At 44.5% G+C, this 19,545-nt stretch overlaps 1 long non-coding RNA gene and 1 pseudogene across 1 annotated transcript; both read left to right on the forward strand.

Moving 5' to 3' along the window:
* The first annotated feature begins 2,048 nt into the window (after positions 1-2,048).
* On the forward strand, positions 2,049-8,671 carry LOC147708327 (uncharacterized). The gene is made up of 4 exons (XR_015296496.1): positions 2,049-2,415; positions 7,616-7,860; positions 8,080-8,170; positions 8,516-8,671. It is a non-coding gene; the product is annotated as an uncharacterized LOC147708327 (long non-coding RNA).
* An 82-nt stretch (positions 8,672-8,753) lies between these two features.
* On the forward strand, positions 8,754-12,809 carry LOC147708328 (zinc finger MYM-type protein 1-like; annotated as a pseudogene).
* The last annotated feature ends 6,736 nt before the right edge of the window (positions 12,810-19,545 follow it).

The following is a 19,545-nucleotide window of genomic DNA, read 5'->3' on the forward strand; positions in this document are numbered from 1 at the left end:
AGGGTAGCAGCGGCGGGGGAGTGGGAAGACCGTTGCGCAGGGCGGCGAGGAAAACCAGGAAACACAAGGTTCAAAACAGTCACAGGGCACAGAATACAATCCAATAAAGAGAAACAAGGCACAATACTCAGTCAGCAGGGCGGACTCTGGCAGCAGCGGAAACAACTCGGGCGCACTCACGGGGGGCTGTGCGGGGCGTGGAGCAACCAGCCCTGTGAACAGGGTCAGAGGACAGATATCTATGGTATGTAAGTAGTGAAAATTGTCTAACCAGTAATTTGTTTAGAAAAAGCCAGACAGATTTAAATTTGGATCATGCACAGACCTAACTTACACATGTCCCAATGTGCACCTTGTTTGTTATTTGGGTCTTATATGTGTCAGTTATGCACCTTGCATTCCATTACAGCATCTTCTGAACATGACATGACATTGTTATGTTATGAGTGTTTGTATAGTGTGCAACTCACCCAGGAAGATATCCTGGTGCTGAAGCAGGAGCTGTGTGGACCGAGCCACTGGCTGCCAATAAAATAGAGGATTAGGTTTAAAGCTCTGGTGCTATTCTTTAAGCCCTGCATGAGAGTGGCGCAGGGTATCTCAGAAGGAGAGTAACTCAATATGTGCCACCAAGAACCTTGAGGTCATCCTCTTTGGGCCGGGCTATTGTTCCTAGAACACCCTGTCCCCTGTCTTGTGGCAGCTCATTTAGGTTCCGGGGAGCCCAAACCTGGAACCTTCTTTTGTTGACTCACAGAACTGTGACTGACCTAGCCGTTTTTAAGATGCAGCTCAAAACCTGGTTTCCCGCATCCAGAGGTGTCTACAGGGTAGATGGAGACTGTTAGCGCAGGGACACTCTTGTTGAGTAGCTGTGGGCTCTATAAATGCACTCATTCAGTCATTCAGTCATAGCCTTGCTCAGAAGTGTAGGTACTGTCTAATAAATGGGCCGCTGCCAAGAGGTTTTGGCACTCCCTAGTTGCAGCATGGCTACATTGGCTAAATGCGCTGGAACTGCTGTAAAATGTTTGGCAGTTTTGCTAAGAAGAATTGATCCAGTCCTATTACAAAGCTTCCCTGCTTAAGAAAGTACCACACAATTTCACTCTCCAATAAATGTGTAGACAAACACCATGTTGAGAAGTGCTTATGCTCTCCTATAGAAATCTAGAATCCTTGTAGGGAGTCGTTGCCTAGCTCCAATAAATGATGACAATGGTGCTGATGTTGGTATGTGTTGCCACATAAAAAGATGGCAACTCTGCTGAGTTGTTGAGTTAATAGTATAGTATGGATTTTTGAGAAGCGCCTGCACTAATATATAAACAGCACAAATCCTTTGGAACTAACATTTCATCTACGAGGCTAATCAGCTTTTTGATACCAAAACACCCTCTCCCTAGGAATCCAACACTTGCCTTTTCCGGCAGTAGAAAAAATTCCCCTAATTTACAGTGCAATAGCAATGTTAAGCTACTGTGCAAATTCCCTGTAGTTAAAGTGCAAAAAATGTAAACAGCCAAAAGGCATTGAGGTTGTTTCTGTCCAATGAAAATAAGTTAGGTGTCTAGAGAGCACAATCTTTAGGAGAGATGATGATGTTTTTTCTCATGGGTGGTTGGAATGGAACTAGAATCTGTGTGCAGGTGGCAGCAGAAGGAATGCACAAAACAGAACAGGTATCAGGACACAGTCAGTTTCACTTACATTCATGGCCTTCCTCCTCAATCTTCCTCGTCAGTAATGACCTTTGAACACTATGTGCATGGGCGTAGGAACTGTGGGGGACGCGGGGGACATATCCCCCCCAGATTTTGGAGTGGGGGGGACACGGGGGACAAGGGTGGGGGGTCCGAGGGGTTAAACAAATTTCCCCGCTACCTGCTGAGATTGCCAGGCCATCAGCCAGGCCATCAGGGCTGAGCCAAACAAAGAATTCAAAAGGGCAGTGGCAGGGGGGCCAGTGGCCTCTGACGTCACCTTATGCTGTGACTATCGGATCAATGGCCCTGCACTTGACCTGGCGCCTCTCCAGTTACCTGTCTGTGAGCCGCCAATGATCCGATAGTCACAGCATAAGGTGACGTCAGAGGCCACTCGCCCCCCTGCCTCTGCCCTTTTGAAGTCTATGTGTGGCGCAGCACCCCTGAGGCTCCAGGAATGATTTAATTCGCACCTCAGCTGCCTGTAGCCAGCCAGTGCTCTGGTTGATTTGCTGGCTGACCTGACCTCGTCGTGGACTCCTCGCCCCGTGTCTGTTGCCGGCTTGAAACGAAGGGCTGCAGGCAGCAGCACGCTCTGACGCTCGGTAACTTGTAAGTAGGGGCAAGGCCGGGACTGGACTGCCCTAGACCATGCACAAAAAAGAGGACTAGGTGAGGAGAAGACGTCCCTGGCCTCACCCTCTCCCAGGTAAGTGCAGTTTACTTTAAATTGAAACAGATATTGAACAGGGTCTCTTTTGGGCTCTCTATTCATGCCCTTAACTTTAACGCTTTTAACATTCAATGTTCAGAAATCGTGCCCTGAGTGCCAGTAAAGACTTCATTGACTACAACACTGCATAATTATTGAACAATAAATGTTAAAACATTTATGGAGATCCTCAGTGATCTAGTGCTCATTATTTATATTTCATGAGTTTACTCAATGCTGCAACTCGAAGAGTTTTATAATTGAAAGATCATGTGTTTTTTGTATTTTTTTTGCAGTCGGATATTGCTCTGCTATAATGCTTTCTTTGAACTGAGTCACCTCCTGTGTTTATGAGACTACCATGATTGAGATTGGTTTGTTTTTGGTGTCACACTATGGTGCTTACTTTGAACTGAATAGTCTGCAGGTGTTCATAACGAGCCACATAACAGAGCTCCTGAAATGAGGCTGAAGGGCTCGGAGTGTCGAACAATAGGGCAAGAAGGTGTTATAAATATATGACATCCAGTCCTTGGCCTCTCTGAAGAGCAAGGAGGGCTGTTACACTGCATTGCCAGGGGCGCCTAGTGACATTTGAAAGTGGTGGGGGTGTGGGGTTTACAAGTTGTGACTGAGTGGAGTCTGGAGTGCAGCCGGAGCCTCTGCTCAGCAGCCTCGTCCTCACCTCTGCTGCCAGTGCTGCTTTTTTAATTTTTTTTATTTATAGTGCGTGAAAGCCCTCTCCTCGTCGCTTTTTTGTTTAAATTGTGCCCAGTATGTTCTGTCTTAATTCCGCACTTTGAATAACTCCCGATAACAAAGGGCCCTTTCACGCCGTGTTTCTGTAATTATTAGATTGGAATTGTGTAAATGTCACCGCGGACTAGTGTTTGCAGGCCGGTCTCTAAATTCGGCTATTCACGGGCATTGTGGCTCAATATTCTTGCTTAAATATGATACTTTTCTAATTATCTGAATGAGGCTTACAAAGTAGATTTAGTTTTATGAGCGCGGACGTGAGAAATCTAACCTCATAAGGACTGGGAATTAATCAGACGGCTGCTTACAAGGCTTTCAAGGGGTGAATGAAATATCTGCGAGGTAGGAAGATGGGAAAAGATTTTGGAAATTGTTGTGCGAAAATGGACATTCGTGTGTTTTTAACGCATAGGCTGGGGTTGCTAGCGCTACCTTCTGTTCTGTCATTCTTGTCACTGTCCATTTGTGAGCAGCGTCCCGCACCGTTGTTCTTGGCATGCAGTGAGTGCAGTGAGTGTATACATCGCGGCCCCAGGTCACCTCACACAGCCGCAGCTCCGCACACACCTTTGGTTCTCTGGGCACACCAGGTGCAGGTCTCTTCTCGGGCCCGGCGCGGCGCAGCCCAGCCGCAGATTGGACACTTGTATAATGCTCTGTGTTTACGTGCTGTAGTGTTCTTTAAGAACTCTGAGGAAGCCTTTTGGAAATTTTCAAGACTTGCTTCCTTAAACTACTGTGATAGTTAAGACTGTCAATGTTTTCAGTATAACTAGATTCGTACTGACACATCTGACATTAGGTCAAAAGGTTTTTTTTTTATATTCATTTAGGGGATGGTGCTAGACATTGCTGTATTACATTGTGTATTCAGATTTGTCAGTGTGTGAAATGATATGTGATCACCTTATGCCTACACTGTAATTTTCATAGTGTATTTTCATTTAAAAGGCAGGGGCGGCTGGTGACATTTGAAAGTGGTGTGGCGTAAATACTGCACTGTGTCGAGCTCGCGCAGCGAGCAAGGCCCAACCACCTATGGGGGATTCGGGGGTTCTCCCACGAGAACATTTTGAAAAAAGAGTGGGCAAATGGTGCATTCTTAAGCACATTTGAGAAAGCGATATCTTGGCCAGTACATCTCTGGGAGTAGCCAGACAAGTATCTTTGCACGTGCACAGATACATCTCTCTCCCTGCATTCACATAGGCACAGTCACCCTGCACTCATAGACCCATTACTCACCCTTCCCTGACACATCACTAAGCCAGCATTCACCCATCCACATCACTCACTCTGGACTCACACAGGCACACTGCTCAACCTGCACTCACACAGACATCACTCACCCTGGACTCCCACAGGCACACTGCTCACCCTGCGCTCACACAGACATCACTCACCCTTCAATGCACTGTCACAGACATCACTCACACAGGCACACTGCTGACCCTGCGCTCACACAGACATCACTCACCCAGGACTCACACAGGCACACTGCTCACCCTATACTCACACAGACATCACTCACCCTGGACTCACACAGGCACACTGCTCACCCTGCGCTCACACAGACATCACTCACCCAGGACTCACACAGGCACACTGCTCACCCTGCGCTCACACAGACATCACTCACCCAGGACTCACACAGGCACAATGCTCACCCTATACTCACACAGACATCACTCACCCAGGACTCACACAGGCACACTGCTCCCCCTGCACTCACACAGACATCACACACCCTGGACTCACACAGGCACACTGCTCACCCTATACTCACACAGACATCACTCACCCAGGACTCACACAGGCACACTGCTCACCCTATACTCACACAGACATCACTCACCCAGGACTCACACAGGCACACTGCTCACCCTATACTCACACAGACATCACTCACCCAGGACTCACACAGGCACACTGCTCACCCTATACTCACACAGACATCACTCACCCTGGACTCACACAGGCACACTGCTCACCCTGCGCTCACACAGACATCACCGACCCTGCACTGTCACAGACATCACTCACACAGGCACACTGCTGACCCTGCGCTCACACAGACATCACTCACCCAGGACTCACACAAGCACACTGCTCACCCTATACTCACACAGACATCACTCACCCTGGACTCACACAGGCACACTGCTCACCCTATACTCACACAGACATCACTCACCCTGGACTCACACAGGCACACTGCTCCCCCTGCGCTCACACAGACATCACTCACCCTGCGCTCACACAGACATCACTCACCCTGGACTCACACAGAGATCACTCACACAGGCACACTGCTGACCCTGCGCTCACACAGACATCACTCACCCAGGAATCACACAGGCACAATGCTCACCCTATACTCACACAGACATCACTCACCCTGGACTCACACAGGCACACTGCTCACCCTGCGCTCACACAGACATCACCGACCCTGCACTGTCACATACATCACTCACACAGGCACACTGCTGACCCTGCGCTCATACAGACATCACTCACCAGGACTCACACAGGCACACTGCTCACCCTATACTCACACAGACATCACCGACCCTGCACTGTCACAGACATCACTCACACAGGCACACTGCTGACCCTGCGCTCACACAGACATCAGTCACCCTGGACTCACACAGGCACACTGCTCACCCTGCACTCACATAGACATCACTCACCCAGGACTCACACAGGCACACTGCTCAACCTGCACTCACATAGACATCACTCACCCAGGACTCAAACAGGCACACTGCTCACCCTGCACTCACACAGACATCATTCACCCTTCAATGCACTGCACTCAATAGGTTTCATGTCTTTCAGCCTGTCTAGGCCCGACATTGCCTGGTGACAGACTCCAGTACATAACACCATGTCAGCTGGGCCCTCTGAGCAGCTGGGGGTGCTCAGCACAGACCAAGAATGCAAGCAGCCCCCCCCCGCCCCCACAGACACTGGTGTTATTGTAGGCTGTTCGTCACTGCAACACCCTTCACTGCAAAGGAAAGTGGGACTGTGCTGGTATTCAGCCACTTTTTCCTGTTCCTTGGTATCTGGCTTTTTTTCTTGAGCTCATCACTTTAGTCCCTTTGCCCACCCTTGAGTTGTATCCAAAAGCCTCAACGGTGAAGCCCAGCCATGTGGGCTGGTGCTGCTGTGAACTAAATGTATTGGCATGCAGCTTAGACAACGGTGAAACTTGCCATTCCGTACTTAATTGGTCTTATTTCACAGGTATGACATGACAGTGACATCGTCCGGGAAGAGGGGGTGGGGGGAATTACTACTACTAAAACAGCAATGAAATCAGCTGACATGAAAAAATAGAATGATCCAGAAAACCAAAATCCTGTTGTGATTGGATATGTTCTGTGACACACATTACATGGGTTTTTATAAGACATGTGAAAAACACATGACTTTAGTTTTGGTTAAAATTCTTAATTTAGGGGAACAATTAATAATTTAAGGAATAAGTTACTTCCAGTGAATTTTGACATTTTTACACATACCTCCAGTCTCTGCAAAGATTTTGCCTCGTTAGTACCAGTGTAACATACAAATGCAGCAATGAGAAAGGTGACCAGTCAACCTTTGCAAAGGGCCCTCCACTTTGCAGCAACATAAGTCACATTTTTGTAATTTTTGATCCCGGTGAGCTACAAACCATTTTTTAGTTAAAATTGTCAGATTATTTAGCAGATGATGAATTATGGGGCAAATATGGTACAACTATAATTATGTGCAAAACATTTCCAAACTAGGATATTTTGATATTCATATTTGAACTGCGTAAAAGAGAAAAGTACTGATGACAGAAACTGCTTGGCTCAGAGACAAATGGCGTGTGGTTCCACTTTTAAGCATATTTGGGACATTCAGTGATTGGAAACATATCCCATTATGTGAATGTACTTTAATGTCAATAACTCATATTAAACCTTAAATAAGCATGTGTGGCTATTGGTTGAATTAGATAGCATAGTAGTTTGTAACTGGTCAGTGAAATGCCAAACAAGTACTAAAAATAGGGAAGTTTTGCTCTTTCTGGCCACACCTCTGCAGGGGTCACACCTATCGTACAAACAATGAACATAGTATTTGGACAATTTTTATTTGATTTTTAAGTCTGGGAACTGGCAATTTGGTACTCACTCCATTACATATTTTGGGAGCAAGGGCAGGCTATGGCAGAGTACTGGTGCAATAAAGGCTAGAGGTTCCATGCACCATGTTTGAGCCTTCGTGCATCTCACACACACTTACACTCTCTCATAGTTCTGTGTTTCACAATTCTCTATTGCTCTCAAAACTATGTGGATTTTTACACCTGATGGTATCTTGGCTCAGGATACTGCTAGTGAAGATTTTGCCTCAAGTCCCTCAGTTTCATTTCTTTGTACTTGTCAACATTTAGCAACTGAGCAGGATCATCTTAGTACCGAATTTGAGTAGCCAGCACCTCTTCCAAGTCCACAGACTGATCTCCGGCTCACCTGAACCATTGTCTGATGGTAAGTCTCCAGAGTCCCAGGGCAGAAGGAAACGCAGCACTATCAGCCGTCGGAATCCAGTAGTCAGTCCGACCAGCAACTTACTGCCAGTGAGCGGATCAAGAAAATCGCAAAAGAGGGCTACGGCTGCCACTACTACTGCTAATAAGTAAGTGCACTATAGTATTGTCTAGCGTAAAAAAATAACGATTTCTTGGCCAATCTGTTTGGATACTTTTTGTCAGATTGTGGTAAAGCACTCCCTTTCTCAGCATCACATTATTTGTGCATTTTTTCTTTCTATGCTATGTTCTGAACAATTCTGTAGTACAGTACTTGTATTACTCAGACCAAAAGCCTTACAATGTATTATAATTTTCCCCAACAGATTATTTTTACTACAAGTACAACAATACTTCGCTTTTGAAAACCTGCTTGGTCACATTGCCTCTCATCTACAGCTAAAAGAGATTTTTCAGGTAGGTTCCTTTGCCACCATAAAACATATACTGCAGTGTCTTATGTATTGCTGAAACACTTTAGTCAGGTAAGATGCGGACTAGAATGCTCTTCTTGCTGTGGAAACCTAAAGGTGTTATAAAACAACTGTGAAGCCTTTGCACATGCATCATTTCCCCTCACTGTTGCACTACATTGGAAGAGGATCCTTATACTGGAGGCAGGTTTTGCCCCTAACACTCCCTGTGTTGATTGCATGGGAGAGTGCACACAAAAGATTGTTTGCAACTTTTAAACTGCAGGTAAATATTCTGTATGTCCCCAAATTGCAACTGCTACAAACGTATTTGTTCCTTTTTTCTTAGAATGGATATCCGGAAATTCTTTGCCAAGAAACAGCCCAGTGAAGTGAACCTATATTCAGACAACTCAGAAATTGACTCGATTCACAGTGATGATATGTCAGAACTGCAGCCTGCATTTCAATATGGAGTTGGGGCCACAAATTTAGAAATATCAAGTAATTGCACACCACTCCCAAGAACATTTTGTGGAGTTGTCACTGCCTCAGACGAATCAAGCAACAGTTCTTATGCATGAACAACTAGTCTTCAGGATACAGAGGAAACACTTGTAAGCACAGTGGCACCAAACCAACCCCACGAGAACACATTGCCAGTTCAAATCATTGTAACACAGTCACAAATGAAGAAAAAACGCATTCTACATTGTCAAGGAAGATGGTTCCAGGATTTTCCCTGGCTTTATTACAGCAGTAGAGTGGCAGGAGTACTATGCTTTCACTGTGCAAAGGCTAAGTCACTGAAATTGACTGAGCTTTCCAAGAACTCAGAGGAGGCATTTTGCAGCACCGGTTACACCAACTGGAAGAAGGCAATAGAACGGTTCAAAAAGCACCAGACCAGTTATGCTCATTCATATGCTGTGAGTCAACTAGTACAGTATAGGGGAGGCCAGTCAATCAATCAACAGTTATCACAGCAAGCCCAACAACAACAGAAAGAAGCCTGGCTTTGTCTTAACAAAATCATTCATACCACAGCTCTTCTGGCAAAACAAGGCCTTGCACTATGAGGTCATGATGACAGCAATGGAAATTTCCATCAATTTCTTAGTGCACGAGCAGAGGATGTACCTTCTTTGAAACAGTGGATTACTGCAAATCGAGCAGAATATCTCAGCCCAGATATCCAAAATGAAGTTCTTCAATTATTGTCCCATGCAATTTTGCATCAAATCCGTAAAAATATTGGTGACAATCCATACGCAGTAATTGTTGATGGCACACAGGATATATCTGGTCAGGAACAAGAAAGCTTTTGTATTCGTTACATTGACCAAGATCTGTATCCTCATGAGGATTTTATTGGACTGTATCAGGCTGATAATACCACTGGTACTACAATTGCTACAATTGTCAAAGATGTTTTATGCCGTCATGGTCTTTCTCTGTCAAAGTTGAGAGCACAAACATATGATGGTGCAGCAAATATGGCAGGGAAATACCATGGTGCACAAGCATTAATACGCCAAGAACAACCACTTGCTCTTTATTTCCATTGTGGAGCACATTGTACAAATCTGGTGATGCAGGCTGCAGCACATAAATGTTCCATAATGGAAGATGCACTACTTTATGTCCATGAACTTGGTAATCTGTTTGGGCAATCTATGACATGCCGTACAATATTCTCAGACCTCATCCAACACAGCGTAGAAGGCCCTGCAAATGTGTTAAAAATAAAGCCTCTGTGTCCAACACGCTGGACGGTCCGTGTGAAAGCTGTAAAAAAAGTAATGGATAGTTATGAACCTATTCTGGAAACCCTAGAACACTTATCAACATCCAAGTCCAGTGGCGATGTGGAAGAGCCACCACAGGAGGAAGATCCTTCTCCTACCTCGCCGCCAAGACGTGGAACTCCCTCCCGACTCACCTCCGCCTGACCCAAGACCACCTCGCCTTCAGGAAGCAGCTCAAGACCTGGCTGTTCGAGCAGTAGCGGACCCCCCCTCCCCAAGCGCCTTGAGACCCTCCGGGTGAGTAGCGCGCTATATAAATGCTGTGATTGATTGATTGAGTATGGAAGAAGTGCACCATATGTGACCTTTAATGCAGTCTGGTGGCGCTAGCAATCACCCCCACCCCTGCCCAATACACTAAGTCCTGTCTGGGAGGTGGTCACATCTCCCTGTGACAGAAAACATATTGTTCTACCTTTCTCTGCTTGAGCTGGGCTCCGTAGCAGGAGGGCAGAATCGTGTTTGTGGTCGCCAGCAGCACTAGCTTGCTTACAGACCCTGTAAGGTTGTTACCAGGAGTACTGGTGCGGTCTCCCAAGGAGCCCTCCCAGTACATGGGATCATACTTCCAACACTGGAAAAATGACTGACCGTACTTACAAAGCCTGGATAATGGTAAGGTTTTTAGGGGTGTCCAACTCAGGCAGGGGCACCCTCACACGTATAACTAAGCACCCAGCCCTCGGGACTGAAGAGCCTGCCATAGGGGCACCAGCACACACAGGCTGCAATGGCTAGCCTGTAGTCACAGGTTGAGTGGTCTGCCATGGGTGGCATAATACGTGCTGCAGCCCATGGGAGACCCCTGGTGTACCTTTGGATCACATGCTAGGGACTTTCAATGGTGCACTAGTAGCCAGTAGTGGAAGTACCAAAGTACTTACCTTGTCAATTTAGATGAGAAAGCACAGTTGCTGGGGATCTGATTAGCAGGATGCCAGCAGACTAGGTCAACAACACACTGACACCAGGCTAAAAGTGGGGGTACCCATGCTAGAAGGGTACTGCTTTCCTACAAATACCCTTTAAAAAGTGCCCCCTTTGTGACTTGAAATATCACTGGGCCATCACTTCAATCAATCAATCACAAAAATTTGTATTTCGTGCTACTCACCCGTAAGGGTCTCAAGGCGCTTGCGGGAGGTCGCTACTGCTCGAACAGCCAGGTCTTGAGTTGTTTCCTGAAGGCGAGATGGTCCGGGGTCTGCCGTAGGCGAGTGGGGAGGGAGTTCCATGTCTTGGCTGTGCACAAAAGACCAGACCTTAATTATTATCTGCACGTCAGAAAGACATCAAAGAAACAACCACTATAGTATCTAAATATTCCACTATAGTATCTAAATATTCCACCATGAGCGGAGCATACAAGATCATCATCAAAAAGCATTGGCAAATTCTCAGAATGGAACATGATTTTAATCACATTTTTGATCCCGAACCAATCTTTGCTTACACCAGTGTTAGAAGTGGGCGGGGACGGAAGGGCACGGCGTGCCCCTACTTCTTAAAATTATGTTAGTCCGTTCCTCTACTTCTTAGTTTTGAAAGAGCGTACCGGGGACTGTAAAATTGCCATACTTTAAAAGTACACCTTTTTTTTCACGCATGAGTGGTGCAACGTGAATATTCAGAAGGCCTCTGCACTGCGCCCGACCTCTTCCCCTTCCCCGCTGGGTCTAATGGGCCTGCAAAGTGAGACTGAAAGGGCCATCAGTGTAGCATAGTGCGAAAACAGCTACTCTGATGACCCTGCGGCTGCTGTGAGCCCGTGATCACACCTCATTTGTGAGGACGCTGCCAGCAAATTTACATGCCAATTTAAAGCTGCTATTAGTTGGGTTTTGTGGCAGTAATATTCACAGTGTTTACCTGCGGAAGCAACGTTCATCAATGCCTACAAGACTGTTTCCCGGCAATCTCGGCCCGGAGGTGCACCCGGGCCGTTCTCACGCCACTTCTAGTTCTGTTGACAGTTGTCCTCCCCATACAGGCCCGGTGTAACACACACCATTCCAAAGATGTTTGAGAAACCCAATTCCTGAATTAAACCCCAAATAAACATATCCATTCTTTTAATTAAATAACGTTATAAGCTGTAACTGGTCAGTGAAATGCTTAACGTACTAAAAATTGGTATGTTTTGCTATTTCTAGCCACACCCCTGACTCCGCCCACTGATTCAATCTTCGGTTGTTCCCGCCCCCTGATTCTCCACCCACAGTTCCCCTACTTTTTTTTCCCCACTTCGACCACTGGCTTACACCAGAGGTAAAAAAAAGCAATGGAGTATTAATTAAACATTCGGAACATGAGCAGGCTACACATTTCAAGGTAACCCTCCCCTGCTGTAATTGCAACCATTGCAACAGCATCATAAAGGGTACAACCATTAACCACCCTATGAAGGGCCATAAGATCAAAATCCGAGCAACTGCAACCTGCGACACTTCGAACTTGGTGTACATGCTTAAGTGCCCTTGTTGCAAAATTTACGTTGGACAGACTGAAAGAAAAATCAAAACAAGATTAAAAAAAACACAAATCAAACATTAGAACGAAACAAATCAAATCAACAGTGGCCCAACATTTCATTGAAGCTGGCCATAACGTCAGCCAGATAAGATTCTGTGCGTTAGAGAATGTTGTGAAAGGTGAAGGAAAGGATAATCACGATTCACTTTTGCAACAAGAGAATGATTGGATTTCATTATTGTCCAGCATGAAGCCACACGGCCTTAATGACCGTATGGAGTACATGTCCCTTTGTTTGTGCAGTGGCGCAACTTTATTGATTTCTCAATTAACTTTATTGATTTTTCAGCGTTTACTATCTGAACTCTATGCACGTTGTTTAGAAAGTTTAGTTATACTGTTTTCTTTTGAACAACACTTTCCCTGATGTTATGTTTATGTAGCGGTGTAACTTTGTTGATTTTTTCAATAGCCTAATTTTTTTAAATAGCGGGGTCTCACATTTTTTTCCAATACCTGAGTTTTAAATTACTTAAATGTGCGTTTTACCAATAACTCAGGACATGTACTTTCGTGTACACTAGCGTCACGTTTGAAGTCACCACATTAATCATGGCATAGTTTAGTCGTGCCTAGCAACGCATTCCTGCAACCATTTAAATCACTTCCCCTATGACGAAGCTTCACTTCCGGTTCATGCAGGGAGAGATGGAGCTATAGAGAGTTGCAGTAAGCGCCGAACGGCTAACTTCTTTCAACAATAACGCATGTTAGTAGATCATTAGACCTTTAATTTTTATTATAGTTCATATGAATACCCTCACTGAGATTTGACGAAGTCACTTTTCATCGACTGTTCACGTTCCGAATACAAACCGCGTTTTCAACATTTATACAAGAGCACAGCTCTTTTTTTTCATTTTTTCATTTTAGTAGCACAGCCCGCTTTTATACTTTTCACTGGAGCATGCCTAATCCACGTCCACATTTAATTTTCTTCTACAACACGAACACAGTTCACGAATATAGATGGCTCTCGGTACCCGTTGATTATCACTTTAATCACCACGATTTCACGTTTAACTACCGCTGACGTCCCCATTCTAAGTGCTGACACACTTTGCTTTTTCTAGAATATCCCCGGATGAAGGCAACATCTATGCCGAAATGCATTAGGAAATTTAAAATTGTTAAACAACAAAGGAACGATGAATTCTTCTATACATTCAAATGAGTTTTGTGAGAATAACAAGATTTTGAATTGGAAATAAACAAGCAAATCAAGTCAAGTCAAAATACACTTTATTCGATTTGATTAAAATCATAAAAGCCAATAAAAACACAATAATATATACAGATTAAAAGAATACATACAGATCCTCAGATTTTGCGACACATTAAGCAATCATAAGTAGCAAGACATATATATCAACATTCATGTTACAGCATTGCCCTTGTTGAGCCTTGACTTGATTCTGAATGCTGCAACTAAGAAGCTAGCCACAGAATATGTAATGAAAATATTACCAAAGGGCTGTAAGTATAACAGGGCAGGCCTGACTTGAATAAAACCGGCTTCTTTTAAAATGGGTACTTAATATTTAATTCTTGGCTTTCTAAAAGTATTACAAAACATCATAAAGTGCAACGTGTCTTGGGTGGAAAAATCGTCACATTTACATGGGGCTCCTAGTTCCAGCGTGCTCCATTGCTGGAAGCAGCCCAGCACAGAGGGAATTTGATTAAATCTAAATTTAATTAGGAGGTGTCTATGTAAGGGTTTAGTCACAAAGGTAAGGTAGGGCTCTAAGGATGGGGAGGATAACAGCATGTAGTGCGCTCTTACTGAAGTTTTTGTCAGCTCGAGCTCCTCCCGAGCCAGCCTTACATTCTCCATGAAATGTTTTTTAACCCATTTGATATCCTCAACCCTGATAGAAGATGGCAAATTAAATAATCCTGGACGACCTAGTTTTTCAAATGCTAGTCGAACATATTCTAACCAGGGGATTTTCTTCCTGTAATCAAGAGACATGATGTCCTCCAGGATAACATGATTAAGAGATAATTCCACGTTAAGCCATAACTTCAACCAACACGTTAAGGGAGCCAATCTCAACTTATCTGAAATGTAATCTAGACCCAGCTCTGCGTGTAACGAAAAAGTAGGGGTAGATTGGGGGACAGAGAGTAGTTGTGGAAGAAATTTATTTTCTGCCCTTTGTAGGAGATCGTGGGACAGGTACCCCCATAAAGGTGCGCCATATATAGCTATTGCAATGCATTTTGCGTTGTATATTTTTAAAAGAGCCTCCATGGGTCTCGCTCCCAGCCTGTTCGCAAACCCCACAAGAGCTGAAGCGGCTCTAGTCATAGCCAACTTTTTTAACTTTGGCTGTGGAACCCCGGGGTGCCCTTCTCATCGAAAGTAACGCCCAGGTAAGGGAACGATGTTACTCGGGACACAACCTCTCCTTTACAATGCAATAGAATAGTTTTATGCTTCTTTCGGGCCACCACCATGGTGTGGGACTTCTTGGTGTTGATTTTAAGATTTAACTGGTCCATAAAGTTACCAAATGAGTCTAACAGTCGTTGGAGGCCCACCCCAGTACGCGCTATCAGGACAGCATCGTCCGCGTATAGGAGAGCTGGTATTTTTCTCTCTCCTACACACGGAACATCCCCCTCCACGGCCATCAGATGTTTTTCAAGCCCATTTATATAGATCTTAAAGAGGAGGGGGGCCAGGCAGTTGAGACCTGTGAGCAGATTAATTCAAAGCTACTCATAATAGCTTGTACAGGTGTGCCTACCTCCTGGCAGGGCGCTATGTGGGGCCCAATCTTTGGTAAAATTTCCTGCATAAAGTTCTCAGGGACCACGTTCGCCCATTTTAGTCTGCGTCCTTGATCTATGGGACGTACTGCTGGGCCCGGGACATCCCCCTGTTGCTTAGTATACAGCCAATCCTCACCCTGTACCGCAAGCAAAACAGGGTTATGATCACTATAGACTACAAAGAGTGCATTATGTATCTTAACTCTAGCTAATATACCTGGCGACACAAAAATGTAGTCTACTATGGAACCAGGGGATGTACCCTTAAAGGTAACTGTCCTGTCGCCCCTCTCCGTGATATTGGCTTCGAACAAATTATAAGATGCCACCAGCTCCTCAAGAGCCTCCCCCCCTTTAGAATGTTCAAAATGTGGCACCTGGTTGTACTGTGGGTCTTCCAATTCATCTCTTCTACACAGTTCATTGCAGAGATGTACATTAAAATCACCTAGTAAAACCAATTCGAAATTAGTGTATTTATTTAGACTAAACAGTGAGAGAAAATTATCCGGCCCGGCCAGATGTTCTCTTTCGTTCGTTCTCTCCCAAGCATTATAAAAGTTTATAAGAAGAATAGTGCAAACTGGTGAGACAACCCATTCTACAACTAAAAGGTTTGGCGAATCACAATGAATCTGCCTAAAGCTACCCTTCAATTTAAGGGAAAACAGGGACATTAAACCACCCTTAGCTCTGCCTGACCGACTTGGGACTGCAGGTGTGGCAAAGGTAATAAATCCATCAACCCAGAAGTCAGGGGAGCTATCCCATGTTTCCTGGCAAGCAATAATATTGTGTGCCTTAATAAATTCCAGCCATGATATGTCTGTCCTCTTATCTCTTAGGCCTGCAATGTTCCAACTAATAATTTTGCAGGCCTCTACTTCTATAGGTGTGTGGGGCATAGGGCATATATTTTGTATTTGGGCTGGTTGTCGAGCAAATCATCCTTGCACGTTTTAACTTATTGTTTTAAAATGGAGAAACCTTCTGCTTGAAAGACTTTCGCGGAGCCCGGGGGACATATCCCACCGGAGTGGGAATGCTACCCACCTGAATCATAGTCATACACTCCCATTCAGAGAGTGATACCCTGGAGCATTGTGCAACCCATACAACGTTTATCAACGCGTGTAGTGCGCCCAACAAAACCATTTTGAGCAACTAACTTAGTGGCATCTACTGATAAGCTAAGAAACATATGGAGGGCAATAGATAATAAAGCCCTATTTGTGAATATGATAAAATCTTATCCACTGCTCATTAGTACCTGCCTGTAATGCTGTGTTTCTGATGCAGAGATCATTGAGGGGTTTAGCAGCTTATGCGCAGGCATTAAACACATGATTTCAAAACCAGCCTTAAAAACTTGTACGAACCATAAATGGTTCGATGGCACCTGTTCACGGGCAAATAGGGAACTCCGTGCAGCATTAGCAGCTTCACCCAGGGACGTAACCCTTGTGAGATCATTACGATCTTGTTACAAGAAAGCGACCAGGTTGCGAACTGATAATCTTAAAAGAACACTGGGACAATCTTGCCTGTGCTGCTACACTGAATGACGGAAACAGATTTTGGTTCGCTGTTAAAGCTATGAGATTGATGGGTTTAAACGTCACTCCCATAAGCTGTAATATAGCGAGTGAATCATGGGAGGGACATCTTGCTAGGATCTATACAGCACCATCAACGACCCTGTACATTAGCATTAGCCCCCCAGCCGCCAAGGTACTTATATCAGTCATAGAAGTTGAGGATGCCATACACCAAAGTGTTGGGAATAAAGCCCCAGGTCCAGACCGGCTCTCTATTGACCTTATTAAACAAGAACCGGAATTTTGGGCACCTCTTTTATGTGACGTTTTTAACAATTTGTCCAAAACAACTATTCCCGGGACTTGGACCTCTAGCATTATAGTGCCCATTTTTAAAAAAGGCGACCGATCCGACCCTAGCTGTTACCGCCCTATCTCTTTGATAGAGAACACCTTGAAAATCTTAGGAAGGGTCATGTTTAATAAAATTAGGTCTTGGGCGGAGAAGGATCGAATTTTAAACCAATGTCAGTTTGGTTTTAGGAGTAAATTAGGCACAGTCTAACAGTGTCTGAATTTAAATTTAATTCTTGGTAAATACATGATTGCACAAAATACATCTATTTATTTGGGTTTTATGGACCTCACATCAGCATTTGATTTTGTCAATAGGTCACACTTATGGTCGGTCCTTTTAAATTATGGGTTGGACGAGGCCTTGGTTTATTTCTTGGCATATTTGCATAGGGATTTGAAGGCGCGGGTCAGGATTGGCAATGATGGGGAGGTCTCTGGGGAGATTGCAATTGGTAGAGGGGTCAGACAGGGATGTGTACTTGCCCCTCTACATTTTATACTTTACATAAATGACTTACATAATACCCTGTCAAAACTGACCAATGAAAAATTAATGGTAATATACTCCCCGCGCTTTTATACGCAGACGATGCCGTCATTATGGGCCGCACTCCTAATGCACTCCGCAGTTTAGTTAAGGGATTTGTGGCCTTCATGGCGGATCTGGAGCTCCGCACCAATTTAAAAAAATCGTATATAATGAGTTGTGGTACGAAAAAACATTGTATCAACTCTATAACATCTGACACTGAGTCCCTATCATGCACACGCATGAACACTGGGGTTCCTAATGTTTTTTACTCTGACCCCGCTCATTACCGCTTTACTATGATTCACATTTTACCCATCCCCTCTCCTTCTTTCCATTCTCTCACTCCCCTCTCTACACCCCCTTCTCTCCCTAATTGCAACCCCCTGTATCCCTCTTTTTATCCCGTTGCTTCTCTGCCCCCGTCACGCATTCTATGCAATGTTTTACCTTTCTGTTGAATCTTCCTGCACATTGTAAATTGTTTATTATTTCTTAATATGTCTACCTACCTTGTAAAGCGCTCTGATACTCTTGGGTCTAGCAGCGCTATATAAAACCTCATAATTAAATAAATAAATAAATAAACTTCCCTTATCTGGGCCTAGTGTTCTCAGAAACAGGATCTTTGCAAGCGCATGCTGCCCATAGTAGAAGCAAATTTTCAAAAGCGATTAACTCCATCTTGTGCCTTCGGTAGCCGAAACAGGCAGATGTGGTTTTACCTTTAATGAAAATATACAAATCGCAGTGTCAGCCGACAGCCGCTTATGGCGCGGAAGTTTGGGGATTCATAAATTGCAGCGGGGTCCAAAGAGAAGAAAATAGATTCTGCAGAAATATTTGGGGGGCCCAAATCTCATCATCTTCCTATGTATGTCACAGGGAACTTAACTTGTTTTATATTGAAGATTTTATTCGGTCGCGCCCAGCCATATTCTGGTTAAAAATTTGGCAGAACCCGGCTGCATCCTTGACTAGAGAAATCATCACTGACTGCCTTAAGTGTGACAAGGGTGGTTCTATACCATGGCTCTCTGCGGTCAGAAAAAGTTTAATCAGTGTGAACTTAGAACGTGTTTTTCACATCCATTAGAAAATGAGGGCATGACCAAAAGATCCCTCATGGGGGCATTATACAAACTATATAATAATGAAAGACACGCCATTGAGTCCCCTAAACCCTCAGTAGTTGGGTACCTGCCCTCAGGAAGGCAATCGCCCCTCAAAACCCAATGCTTCCTAAATACCTTTTGAGTAGCATTGGGTGCTGGAAGAGGGGTTTACTCTTCCGCCTCAGAGATGGTTCAATAAAATACTCACTTTGTTTCCCTCTGGGTTTTAACAAAAATCTTGGGCAGATGCCTTGCCCGTGTGGCACCGGAAGTAACCAAACAGTGGTACACTTCTTACTGTTCTGCAATTATTATGGTAAATATACAAAACAATATCTGATTCCGTATTATAAGGAAGTAAGCGTTACAGATCACAAAACAGCTTATCTTGAAATTTTACAACTGGGTAGTGTGGATCTGATCCTTCGAGTAAACTCGTTTTTAGCTGCGGCAGTACGTTCACGTGCCTCCATGGGTGACCTATAACGTGCCAAACATACCTAATAATGGTTATGTGCATCTAGTAATTATTATTTCCTCATCTGAGCATTATTAAGGCCGCCCCGTTTAGGTGTGGAGGCGCAAGTAAAATAACTACCACACACTATGTTGCGGTTATTGTTTACAATTATACTGCACTTTAGTCTATCTAATGCTGCTGCTGATACTTATATTTATATTTAACCCTATACCTACTATGTGGTCAACATTATTTACAC

This window comes from Lissotriton vulgaris, chromosome 6 (assembly GCF_964263255.1).
Source record: "Lissotriton vulgaris chromosome 6, aLisVul1.2, whole genome shotgun sequence".
NCBI classification, from domain to species: Eukaryota; Metazoa; Chordata; class Amphibia; order Caudata; family Salamandridae; genus Lissotriton; species Lissotriton vulgaris.